The following is a 13,084-nucleotide window of genomic DNA, read 5'->3' as shown; positions in this document are numbered from 1 at the left end:
GGGACGCGGCGCGGGTGGGCCCGGTGAGTCCCCGCGCCGGAGCGACGCGCGCACCGCGGAGGCTGGCAGCGGACGTCCGCCCCGCCCCCGGCCCAGCGCGTGTGGCGGCGCCTCCGCAAGCCCCTCCGAGGTCGCTTCCCCAATGGAGGCGCGGGCGCAGGAGCCGGCTGGGGCCCCGGGTGGGCGTCACCGGGGTCGTGGGCACGGGCGCCGGCGATGCCTGGCTCGTAGGGGCTCTCATCGGGTCGCCCCCGCAGAAAGCTTGCGTGGAAGTGCGCCGCGGATGAACCTGCTGACCTTGAGAGCTAGCATCTCCTCCCACGAAAGGGTCTGATCACGAAGGACCACCTGAGAGTGAATTGGCGTGAACGGGCCCCCAGAGTCGCCCTGCTGGCACAGATCGGGGTGCTTGCTCCGATCTTGTGCCTGACGGCCTCTGCTTGTCCACTGCTGTTCACCGACAAAACCTCCACTTTCAGTAGCATCCAGCTAAATGGGCAATTAACTTACTTTCTCTAATATTAATTTTAATTTCATGTTTCTTAGGCTTAGTTTTCCTGCAGGAATATTACAAGTCCATTAATTAGAAAACGCACTTCACCTTTTTTAAAAGATTAAAAAAAAAAAAGTACAGCTTTTAGAGAGAGAAAAACATTGATTTGTTCACTTATGCATTCATTGCTTAATTCTTGTCTGTGCCCTGACGGGAGATTGAACCCACAACCTTGGAGTATCAGGATGATGCTCTAACCACCTGAGCTCGGGCCAGAAAACTCATTTCACTTTTAGTCAAAAGCCAGAAAATTAATGTAACAAATGCCAAACTGTAAACACTAATTCTAAAGAAAGAGTCTGCTAGACAAGCTAAATTGAACATCAGATTGTTTGATATACTTCAAATGTTAATTTTCAAATAAAATTTTAGTTTCTTTAAAGTTGAATTTATGCACATGACCCCAGCTAATTTATGAAATGTTTGAGGAGTATGTGTAAGAAATAATTTTGCATTAGGCTAATAAAAACTAAAAACTTGTTTCAAAATTACCAGCTCTATTACAGTTTCACTAATTTTAAGAGTACTCTTAGTCTCAAAGGAAGAAGCTTGCTCCTAAAATTTTTCCCCTACAAGTATTTAAAACTTTCAAAACTGGCTTTGACTTAAGGCAGGACACAGCAGTGATTTTAAGTCTTTTAAAGGGCCTGGGGTTTTAGGGTCCCCTGTGTTTAGGCTGGGCGAGCGCACATGTTTAGCCCAAGAAGATCAATACAAAGCAATGCAGCAAAGCCTGAGCTATTAGCTAGGTTTTCCTGTTCACCGAGTACTGTACCATGTGCCAAAAGCAATCTCTCTGAACCTATATCTCTAGCTGCCTCAGGAAGATACACAGTGGCATCTCCACTTTAAGCTGTGTGACTGGGCTTTTGCCCTCATCATTTCACTACAAGGCACTTGACTGCTAAATCCAGCAGAAACTTGTCGCTCCTTCAGTCGGCCTCTTTGATTTGTGAGTCTCTGTACTGATTCATTTTTCAAATCTACTTGCTTAGTGATGCCTCATTCCCCTGGATTTTTCTCCCTCTTCTCTGACCCTGGTTCTTGGCCTTCTGTGTTGGCCCCTCTGCCTGTGTCCAGCCTCACACTTTGGGTTTCCCCAGGTTCTGACGTGGCCCTCTTGTTACACTCACCCGATGCAGTCGCAGCCATCCCTGGGACGTTAGCCCAGCCGGCTGAGCTAGGGGACTTGGACACCATCTTTGCTCCTCTTTTTCTCCAGTGTTCCCCCTATCACCAAGTCTGGTCCATCAACCTCCTGAATGTTTCTTTGATAACATAACCACTTTCCACCCCAACAACTTCCTTACTCCCCCAGCCTCCAGGTCTTTCTTTTGAAATCTACTCTCATATTGCAGTTGGGTTTTGTTTTTTTTTAAATAAAAGTTATGCCATTCTGTAGCTTAAGTTTTTGATGGTTCTCGGTTACCCTATGGAGGTAGCAGGGTAGATGTGCCTATCTCTATATATAAAAGCCTAAGTGACCGAATGATGGAACAACCGGTCGCTATGATGCGCAGTGACCACGAGGGGGCAGATGCTCAATGCAGGAGCTGCCCCTGGTAGTCTGTGTGCTCCCACAGCCAACTTCCCACAGCTGGCCAACCTCCCGAGATCCCTCCCCCTGGCCGCCCTGATCTCCCAGATCAGGACTGGGTGAGACGGCCCTATTGGCCCAATCGCCAGCCAGGCCGAGGAACCCCACTGGTGCATGAATTCATGCACCAAGCCTTTAGTTACTTATAAGGTGTTAAAAGTGGAGGTCACTAACTTACGGGCTCAACTCTAAGTGGTGTTTGTAAAGTGGGAACTTGGGGCGGGAATCCTAAGCTCAGGTCCTTACTAAATGTCTGGACTCTGGGTGTGAGCAGGGTTGTCATATAGTAAAAATACGAGGTCGAAACTCAAAATCACTGTTTTGTCCTCCCACCCTGCCAGTACCTTCTCATCCCTCTCGCTTGCTCTGAGCCCTGCACTCTGCCTGGCCTATGTTAGGAACACCACATGTTTTTATGAGTATATTTTCCATACACAGATGCATCCGAACAGGATCGCTGCCATCATATGTGTATATTTATACACAGGTCCCAACATTTATATAGCCAGCTTCTTGTTAGACAGCCCCATCTAGATAACCCACACTGCTCACGGAGCAAACTCACAGCTACACTTCCTGTCTGCATTCGCTCTTCCCTTTACCTGTTCTTCCTTCCCAGTCTCTGTCCTACTGAACGGGGCTGCCACCTACCTCATTACTGAAGCCAGGAACTTGATGGTTATTTTATTTTATTTTATTTTTTAATTTTATTTATTTATTTATTTTTTTTTTATAAATATATTTTATTGATTTTTTACAGAGAGGAAGGGAGAGAGATAGATAGTTAGAAACATCGACGGGAGAGAAACATTGATCAGCTGCCTCCTGCACATCTCCCACTGGGGATGTGCCCGCAACCCAGGTACATGCCCTTGACCGGAATCGAACCTGGGACCCCTCAGTCCACAGGCCGACGCTCTATCCACCGAGCCAAACCAGTTTCGGCTTGATGGTTATTTTAGAGACCTCTCTCAACTTCTGTAACCAGCTGTCACTAAGTCCTACCAACCTATCTCTTAAATAATGGCCCCTTAAATCTGTCCTCACTAGCCCTCCTGCTGTTCCCGGCCTCCATGGTCTCTGGCCAATCACTGTAGCCCCTCCACCAAGTTCTTGCTTTGGTTTTACTCATTCCCTTCCCAGCAGTCAATCTGCTTTCAGTCAAATTATCTTTCCAAATGCAGAGCTGATGTCTGCTGGGGTGGCCTCAACCTGCGGTTGAGATGGCTTCTCTCTGCTCCTCCCCTTCACCTGCTTTGGCCACGTACAGCTGGGATAGGCACTGACTCAGATGCCCTGTTCCTACTCAGTCTTCTGGCAGATCTGATCGCTCTTCCAAGCACCAGCCCAAGGCCTCCTGCCTCTGTGCTTGGTCGCTCTGCCATTCATCCACCACCGGCTGCGCGCAGGCCAGCCTCTGCACTAGCTTGTGGGCTCCTTAGTGCAGAGACCGTGACTGTTAACCTGAGTATTCCCAGAGCTTTGGGCCCGTTGCTAGGGCTGTCCCCGGGGGCCAGTTCCCTGATTCTGTGGTACTGGTGATACTATAAAACCGAGTGTGTTTGCATTTCCTGTGCCAAACAAACACAGCCCTTTCATAAATTGGGGGAGGAAGGTCTCTCTGGGTTACAAGCCTAAGCCTCCACATTTTTGGAAGTGGAAATTTTTCATCATCTGCCATTCTCTTAACCATGTGTTTCATTTTGAACATGCATCCCGATGTCCAAATTTGCCCCACCTATAGGTTGGGAAGTTGCCCCTTTAAAAAATTAGGTTGGGGCAGAGAAGGATATATTACTTGTTAAAAGATTTTATTTTATTGTTGATTTTTAGAGAGAGAGAGAGAAACATTGAAGTGAGAGCGAAACATCTATTGGCTGCCTCCTGCTTGCCCCCTACCAGAGATCAAACCCACAAGCTGGCCTGTGCCCTGACCAGCAATCTAAGGGGCAACCATTTTTATTGCTGGTGTCACAAATGACCACAATCTTGGTGGCTTAAAAGAGCATGATTTATTCTTGTATAGCTCTGACGGCCAGAGGCCCAGCATCAGTGTCACTGGGCTGGAATCAAGTTGCTAGCAGGACCCTCTCCCTCTGGAGGCTCAAGGGGACAAGCCATCCCTGCCTCTTCCAGATTCTAGTGCAGTGCTGGCGAACCTTTTGAGCTTGGTGTGTCAGCATTTTGAAAAACCCTAACTTAACTCTGGTGCCGTGTCACATATAGAAATTTTTTGATATTTGCAACCATAGTAAAACAAAGACTTATATTTTTGATATTTATTGTATAGATTTAAATGCCATTTAACAAAGAAAAATCAACCAAAAAAATGAGTTCATGTGTCACCTCTGACATGCGTGTCATAGATTCGCCATCACTGTTCTAGTGGCTGCCAGCAGTGCTTAGCTTGTGGCCACATCACTCCAACTTCTGCCTCTGTGGTCACGTTGCCTTCTCACTGAGTGCCATCTCTTCCTTCTGTCTCTCTTATAAGGACATTTGGGATGGCATTTAGCCACCCCTCCCCCCTCCAAAAATCAAAGATAATCTCCCCATCTCAAAATCTGTAACTTCATCACATCTGCAAAGACCCCTTTTTCATACAAGGTCATGTTATGGGTTCCAGGGATTAGGACCTGGTATCTTTGGAGGTGAATATTCAACCCACTACAGGTGAGACAGGTTTCCTGTGTGCATGTTAGCAGTGAGGGAAGTCGTATGATAAAAGAGAGAACGAGAGAGCGAGAGAGAGAGAGAGAGAGAGAGAGAGAGAGAGAATGGAACTGGACTGGAGAGTGGTGACATGCTAGATTGCCGTGTGCATGGTTTATGACTGTCACCTTTATTGTGAACACAATGCTCAGTTATGAAGTGCTCAATCAGGCTGGACCTGAAGGGGCCGTGGCTCTGTCTTCAGCATGGTTGATATTGGGTCGGCCTAAGTGTCAATCCCACTGAGGTTGTCTTTACACATTATCGTAAAAAGAAAGAGGGATACTAAGATGAAGTGCCTCCCCAGCCAGAAGCACTGGTCTGCTGTGTGCTTCCCTTTCTTAGAAGGGCCTGATTGCCTCTTGCTTCTCTGCTCCCTACCTTGGTCCTTTAAGATCAAGGACACTTCAAAGTCCTCCAGTTCAGACTGAGAGCAACTGAATTGCATCAACACCTCCATACCAGTTTCTAGCCACCCTTTGCCTTGAGCAAGATTGGAGTACTCTTGTGTGTGTATGCAAGCGTGTATGTTTGTAACAGCAGTAGTAATTCTGGGTATTTGATTCTGGACTCTAAATAGGACTATGGGCTTAGATGGGGTTGCTTCTGTAATAATCCATAAGTTGCTATCATGAAAGGAGGTGAGGAATACAATTTCTTTAAAATGTGCACCATGGGATTTCTTGTGTAAAGAAAGACAGATCCCACCTTCCCAAGGCTGAGAGATGGGGCGAAGATTGACAGCTACTGTTGAACAAGCATCTGCCCTCAACTGTGATTTGATCCACACAGCCACTATACTCTTGAGGAATAATAAATCCCATTTCACACACCAGAAAAGTGAGGCTCATTAAGGCTAGGAGGTGGAGAATGGGGATTGGAACCAGGTCTGGCAGCGAAATCCATGACCTTTTAAGTAAGCTGCTCTGAAAGTATTTCCGATGTGTTGGGTGGCATTTGCTCCCTGGTCAGCCCTTTGTCTTCTCTCCCTCCTAATCGGAAGGGGGGAACCCAGAGCACAGAGCTCTGGGTAGAAGCTTTGGGAAGGGAGCAGGCATGTGCAGATGGGGATTAGCTAGAAGGAAGCCAGAAGCAGAGGATTCATACCCCACAGCCTGTCGGGTGACTGAGTTGCAGATGAGCTACTATAAAGAGTGAGGTGTGGCCCTTTCAGTGCGCTCAGTGGTTGAGCGTTGACCTCTGAACCAGGAGGTCACGGTTTGATTCCCGGTCAGGGTACATGCCCAGGTTTCAGTGATGCTCGGGTTTTGGCTCGATCCCCAGTGTGAGGCATGCGGGAGGCAGCCGATTTATGATACTCTCTCATCATTGATGTTTCTAGCTTTCTCCCTTTCTCTCTAAAATCAATAAAAAATAGAAATAAAAAGAATATAAGGATCCTAGGATTCTTTAAAATAATTTTTTAAAAAAAGAGGTAGGTGTGTGGGATAAGGTCCAGGTGTGTTTCTTGCCCATTCAGCCTTATAATTTATGTACCTGGTATGGCCTAGGCCAGGGGTGGGCAACCCCTGGCACGCATGCCAAACATGGCATGCCAGTAACTTTTGCTGGCACTCGAAACCCTCTCTTATAATCTTCCATTTACAATTTTTTTCTTAATATCGACTTTTTTATTTTTCAGATAAATTCAGTGTAGATGCATCTTAGACAAATAAATAATTTTACATAACAAGTTATCTTAAAGACCATAGACATGGAGTGATGAGAGAGGGGAAGAGCAATTTCTATGCCTCTGCCCTAACTCTCCCTGCCTTCCTAGATCCGACCAGTGTTTTGGTTTCATCCACATACACTTGTGAATCTTCGTTCTCAGTCTCGTAATAGGAGTAGCCTGACGGATGAAAGTAGTAGCTCGTGCATATCTCTGAAGGTCACGAAATATAAACCTGATGTAAAATCTCTGTCATCAGTGATGCAGCAGCAAAAGTCCCACTGATAATATGAAACGGAGTCATAAAGTTTTCTGTCGGACTATCAGTGTACATGTATACATTAAAAAATAAACGTATTTTTCATCATCATATACTGTGTTATTGTCGCTCGAATGAATTTTATTATTTCTTCAAGGTTCTTCACATACATACACCTTAAGAGATATCAAGTAGGCGTAACATGTTCTCAAAAAATTAGGGTTGGTATGCAGAAGAATTTTGAGTCAGAGATTTTGCTGGTTTTGGCACGCACTCACAAAAAGGTTGCCCACCCCTGGCCTAGGCTTTGGGACGGAAAGATGAGTACTGGCCTCAAGGGACTGCCATTCTCTCCAGGGAAACAGACGTGACCCATCGTCCAAGTGGTCAATACGAGACTTGTGTGTGCTCAGGACTGAGACACGAGGGGAGGAGGTTCTGTGGCCTGGTGGCCAGCCTCAGTCCACCCAGTGCCATCCAGGGAGCTCTGGAGTCCATCAGTGCAATGGCCACACACCAGGGGATCCAGCTTGGTCCCTGACATAGGCTGTGCTGGTTCCAGGACAGGCAAGAGGGAGCTGACCACAGTCGTTCTGGATTTCTAGACCGAAACACCAGATTGTGGGAGAAAGTGATGAACTCACCACAGAGCCTTGGTCTGGGCAGCCCTTTCCAAACAGCTGTCCCTCCAAGCAAAATGTGCTGTTTCTTATCACGACATTTCAGAAGAGCTGAGCACGCTTGTCCCATGTGGACCTCAAGCCTCATGTGGTTTTGTGCACATAACAAAAGATGGCTCAAAATGCTGACTACATTTATCTGATCCTGAGACTATTCTTAAAAGACCGGAGAGGTGACTGTTTTTTCTTTTTCCTTTTTTTTTTTTTTAAATTTTGTCGACTTTAGAGCATTACCCCATCTCTTTTAGTAAGAACCCGTTGTCCTCGTCCAGATCATGAGTCACCTACTGAAAAAAGAAACGAACATGCATTCAGATCTCATTTTAAGAGGACTTTCTGTTACTTAATCAGCTCCAAGGTTTATGTGAGGATTTGGCATATTTTCTGCTGTTAAACTGGACACATTTAAACATCAATATTTCCCCCCAAATTTATATTAAAATAATGATTTTAGAACTCGACTGGATAAAACATTCTAGAACTCGAAGTTTGCTTATGGAGCACTATGCTAAAAACTGGGTCAAATGACTTAATCTGCTTTCTCCATTACTGAGCAGCCCCCTACCCCCCCACCCCCTACCCCGGTTCCACCCACCATGTGACTCAGTTGATTTGGTGCACTGTCTGGTTCCGTGATATCTGTGAAATTACTACCTCAAAATAGATAGCCTGTTTCTTTTATGCTTTTCTTTTTTTTTTTTCCAAAAGGTTGGCAAATTATTATCAATGTTCCCACACTTTGAAAAGTGACAGGTGGTGCTGACCCATGACCAAGAACTCCAATGTCATCTGAGCTTTGACCAAGTCTACATATTTAATTCTGAACTTGATGGCATATCATTTGCTATAAGAAGTCTAGAATTTTCAAATAATGGTGGAAATATTCCCAAGAATTTCTGACGTATAAAAATCAAGTAAATTTTAAAAATGACATGTTTGGAGTACATGCCGGGGAGGTAAGGGTGGAAAACATGTTTGGGCATCCCTCCGAAATCGGATTTCCTTTTCAGATTCAGTTCCCCTTTGTTACCATAAAAACATTCAAATCTGTAAATAATTTTTGTGAGTTTATTTGAGCCAAACTGTCCACATATGCCGGGAAGCAGAACCTCAATGAATTGAGATAATGCTCCGGAGAATGGCGGGTTACATCTATATTTATACATTGCAATCAAAGGAAGGGACATAGGTGGGTTACATGAAATCCATTGGTGATAGACTGGAGAGGCCCAGAGAAAGCAAAGTGGGGGGAGGGGGGCGGGAGGAGGGAGAACCCCTGGGATTGGATAAAAAGTGATAGACACATACTTAGGTGGGTGCAGGAACAATTAACATGATAATAATGAAGGAATTTGTGGTATTTGCCCTGGCGCCCAGCACATTAGGTTGTGCCTCAGGGGGTCCAGAAAAAGGGAAGTTACAAGTTACTTAGACATTTCAAGGTTATGTTATTATAGATGCAAAAAGACAGGCTCAGTTAAAGTAAAGGCTGACCTTGTCAGTGAAGATACCAGCCTAGGATGTACCTATACCCACCATAACTGCTTTTAGTCAAAGTTTAATTTCAGACCATCCTTTGTGGTTACTTTAAGTCTCTAAGTTTGCAAGACAACCATGCAGGTCTTCCCTGGGCTTGTCAGGTCAGCATGTAGCCCCTTTTAGTCAATGGGTTGGAGCCCATTTCATCATGATGTCATTCTTATCAGGATAGTATTGCCACTGTTATCAGCAGTGGAACCTGTTATTCTAAAAGTAAACACTGGGCTCTTTCCCTGGGATTGAAGTTAGCACACCAGAATTCTGTAATAAAAGTAAAATCCTCTCCCAATGCTACAAGAAGGTGGCCCTCACTGCTTTCGTTGCCCTTTACTGGCCTAGAAAGTGAGTGGCCTATCTTGGGCTCAGGTGCCAAGAAATCTAAGTGGCCACCAAGACAGTTATACTATAATACAAATTCTTGTTCTATGCCATTTTACCTGTACTCATTTCTCTAGTATCACAGGCTGGGGCATTAAACAACAGAACTTTATTCTCTTCCAGTTCTAGAGGCAGAAGTCCAGAATCCCAGTGTTAGCAGGGCCCTGGGCTCTGGGTGAGAATCCTTCCTGCCTCCTTCAGCTTCTGTGGGAGCCAGCACTCCTTGGCTTATGGCTGCATCACTCCAACCTTCACTTCTGTATTCACACGGCCTTCTTCCTGTGTCTCCTCTGTGTCTTCATATAAGGGCACCAGTCATTAGATTAGAGACCACCCTACTCCAGTCTGACCTCATCTAAACTTGTCCAAATCAGGGTGCCCTCCACATCCTTGTCCCGGTACCCAGGAGGGAGACACGCGTGAATTGAATTTCTTTTTGTGTTTTGCTTGTGGCCGGACCTGTTGGAGCTCCCATGCTTCTCCACCCCCGTTCTGGGTGTGAAGGACAGTGTTCTCAACAATGTTCTTTGGACACACTCACGGGTGGTGGGTACCATGCCCACGGTGACCCAGGGTATTATTGACAAAATTCAAAATCTTAGTGAAGGGAATAAAAGCCAATGTCAGGTGAATAATCAGGTGCTTGCCACTTCGTATGAAAAACAATAAATACAGTGCATTACTCAGGGTTCTCCAGAGGAATAGAACCAGCAGGGTGTGTGTGTGTGGCACCTGGAACAATCATACCCACCTGGTGGGAATGTGAAATAGTTCAACCACTTTGGAAGAGAGCTGGGCCTATCCTCATGTAGTTAAACATATGCTATCCTCCATGACCCAACAATGTCATTCTTGGAGTGACATTCCCCAAGAGAAATAGCCAGCAGCTTTATCACCTAAACCAGAGAACAACACAATGGCCATTAACTGGTGCCCGATACAGCAATAGTGTCATGTCCGTACAATGGAACGCTCCTCCTCAGTAATAAACAATTACAGGAGAGTGGATGACCTCAAAAGCATCATGTTGAGTGAAAGAAGCCAGACACAAAGGCTACATCCTGTGTGACTATTTGTATGACATTCTAGTAAAGGCAAAACTATAGGGATATAAGTCAGGGGCGCTGAGAGTGGGGAGGTGACTGATCGCAAAGGGACACAAGGAACTTCTGGGGGTAATATCTTGACTGTGGTGTGATGACGTGACTGTCAACAATTCCAGAATGGCACACCCAAGAGGGGTGAGTTTTACCACAGGCACATTTATTTCACTTCAATAAATCCGTCTTAGAGAGAAAAACATCAAGAATGCCAAACAAGCTCTCCTTCCAAAGGTCTGAAAGCTCACCTTCACACGGTCCTGGTGTCTTCTGAAATCTTGCTGTGCTCCCTGCAACAGCCCAAAGGACAGAACTGTAGAACAATCCCTCCTGAATCTTTATTTTTGGGTTTTAGGTTTGGCGCATAACCCACACAATCTCTACAAGTTAGAGGCAATCAATCCCTACTGGCTTCTTTCACCCAGGGACGGTCCCTCCAACTCTTTGCTGATGCTTTAGTACAGGCACTTAATTTCCCTACAAACAGGATGTTAGGAAACAATAATTTTGGCAAGCGTTGTGGTGGAGACTGGTTTTCTTTGCGACGTTTCTATTAGCAGAAATGTGAACGGTGAAATCAGTCTGTAGTTTTGGTGAATGTTTGTGAAGTGAGGAGTCCAACACTATGATGTTTATTATGCCCAGATTCCAAGATTCCCAAGAAATCATATTAGGGAGCCAATTCGATGCAAAAGCATAAGAATCTGTATTTATTTCAAGCTAGCTTGGGCGCAGACACACCGACACAAAAGCAATCCACGTGGCTGAGCGCGCCAACCTCGTCTCAGGACGGGTTATATAGGGGGGGGGTTGGAGTAAGGGGAGGAGAAAGAACTGTGCTCTGCCGCCTGGGTGTGGCTAGCAGAGTAGGACGTAGCCCCTACCCTGGGGCAACCTAGCCCTCGCCCTTTCATTTATACACCTTGAAATAAAATGTTAGTTGGAAAACGGCATCGTTTGGGAGCCCAGGTTTAATACTGAGTCCTAAGAATCCGGGGAATTAGGGGATTGGTTGTGATCCTGTGGGGCAGGCGGGTTCTTCACCTCCTGTGTCTCCCCTTGTGGGCTTGCTCCTTTGCCCACACTCTTCCCAAATGCCCTGGCCCAGTCCCATGTGGGAGAAGTGCCCATGCAGTGCCACAGTTGGCAGCAATGTGAGAAACCAGGATGCAGGCCCTGGTGTTCTGCCCAGAGCCTTGAGCCTGGCTGTTTAAGGACAGGACAGAATCTGTGGGGAAGACTAAGCCGTGGGGTACAAGCCAGGAGGTGTCCCCCACTGCTGCATGCTGTTTGAGTTGAGTTGAAATATTTTGACAAATTGCCCTGGTATTGGCTAATGGACTTCCTCCAGTCTCTGCACCCGCCTCCCTCTTCTTCAGTTACTGGGTCTATGGAGTGATCATGAACTCCGAACACATAGGTGACGTCATTTTACACTTTTGCAGGTTGAGATGTCCTCAATGGTATTCTCTGTCCTAAGCTTATGCTTCCAGATCCGATGAACGCCCTGAGTCTGAGGGTGTGCAGTGCATGACTACTGGGATTATTTTTGTCTTTTTAGTCATCGTTAAACATCTTTTACCGTTTTAACTGTGCAGGCTTTAAAAAAAACAACAACCCTTTTTCCATATAATAATCATCTGAGCTCAGAAAAGCCAGTGTTGTTACTCATTGTCACCAAAACCCAGATGGTATTTTCATTCTGAGCTCAAATTGGCTTCTCGCTTCTTTCTAGGCCTGGACGCGCCTTAAAATTTTCATTTATTGGGTCAAGCTGTTCTTTAATCAACCAGAAAGTGCAGGGAACACGTGATTCTTAGTCTCTTTCGAACTGGGATAGATAAAGATTTTTTTTAAAAGCACGTGTATGTTTATATATCTTTTAAGAAGAGAAAAGAAAGGTGTCCTCTTCTAAAACTCCCACGCTAGATAACGTTTCATAAATTACAGTTTGCAGACGGCTGAGGCCAATGGAAGAGGGGCTGTGTCTGACCAAATGGAGACAAGAGCCGGTGTCCTGGCCCTCCCTGTAGATGGGGTGGGGACAGGGCCCCAGTGGGGACAGGGCCACGTGGGACTCGTGGATTAGAAGGGCACAGTTGAATCGCACAGACTGGCTAGCAAATCAGTTCCTCTTGGTTCCCAAGAAAAAGTCATGGGCCTCTGGAGATGGAAAAGAAGCTGGAGGTCATCAAGTTCAGCGTGCCCCCTTTCCAGACGGGGAGCCCCAAGCACACAGCCCAGGGGCGAGTCAGAGTCAGAACTCAGACCTTGGACTCGGGGGCTCTTGGCTCTAAGGGTTGGGAAGCCTGGAGAGAGCCCTCTGCCTGTCTCCAGTCTCATGGGACTGGAATCAGTGGGGCAGGTTAAAGCCTTCGCATGGGAAGCTGAACTCACATGTAGGAGCCGCGGTGCCGGGTCCCCAGGGATGGGGCAACCTTGTCCTGCGGTGGCATTTTCTTCCCAGCTCTGGATTCTTTGCAGACGTGGGTCCCGGCGCCACGGGCCGCAAGTCGCAGAGTGGAGAGCATTCTCCCTGCCCTACATGCGGTGCCCGTCCACTTCCTTCCCAGTATTCGCAACGCGTGGAACAG

At 46.4% G+C, this 13,084-nt stretch overlaps 1 protein-coding gene across 1 annotated transcript in view; it reads left to right on the top strand.

Annotated features, from left to right (window-relative positions):
- UMODL1 (uromodulin like 1) overlaps positions 1-13,084 on the top strand; it is an 83,818-nt gene that overhangs the window by 2,412 nt on the left and 68,322 nt on the right. The window lies entirely within an intron of this gene.

This window comes from Myotis lucifugus, unplaced genomic scaffold (genome assembly GCF_000147115.1).
Source record: "Myotis lucifugus unplaced genomic scaffold, Myoluc2.0 scaffold_646, whole genome shotgun sequence".
In the NCBI taxonomy this organism is placed as follows: domain Eukaryota; kingdom Metazoa; phylum Chordata; class Mammalia; order Chiroptera; family Vespertilionidae; genus Myotis; species Myotis lucifugus.
Note: the sequence above shows the minus strand (reverse complement) of the source record. Positions and strands in the feature narration are given on the sequence as shown.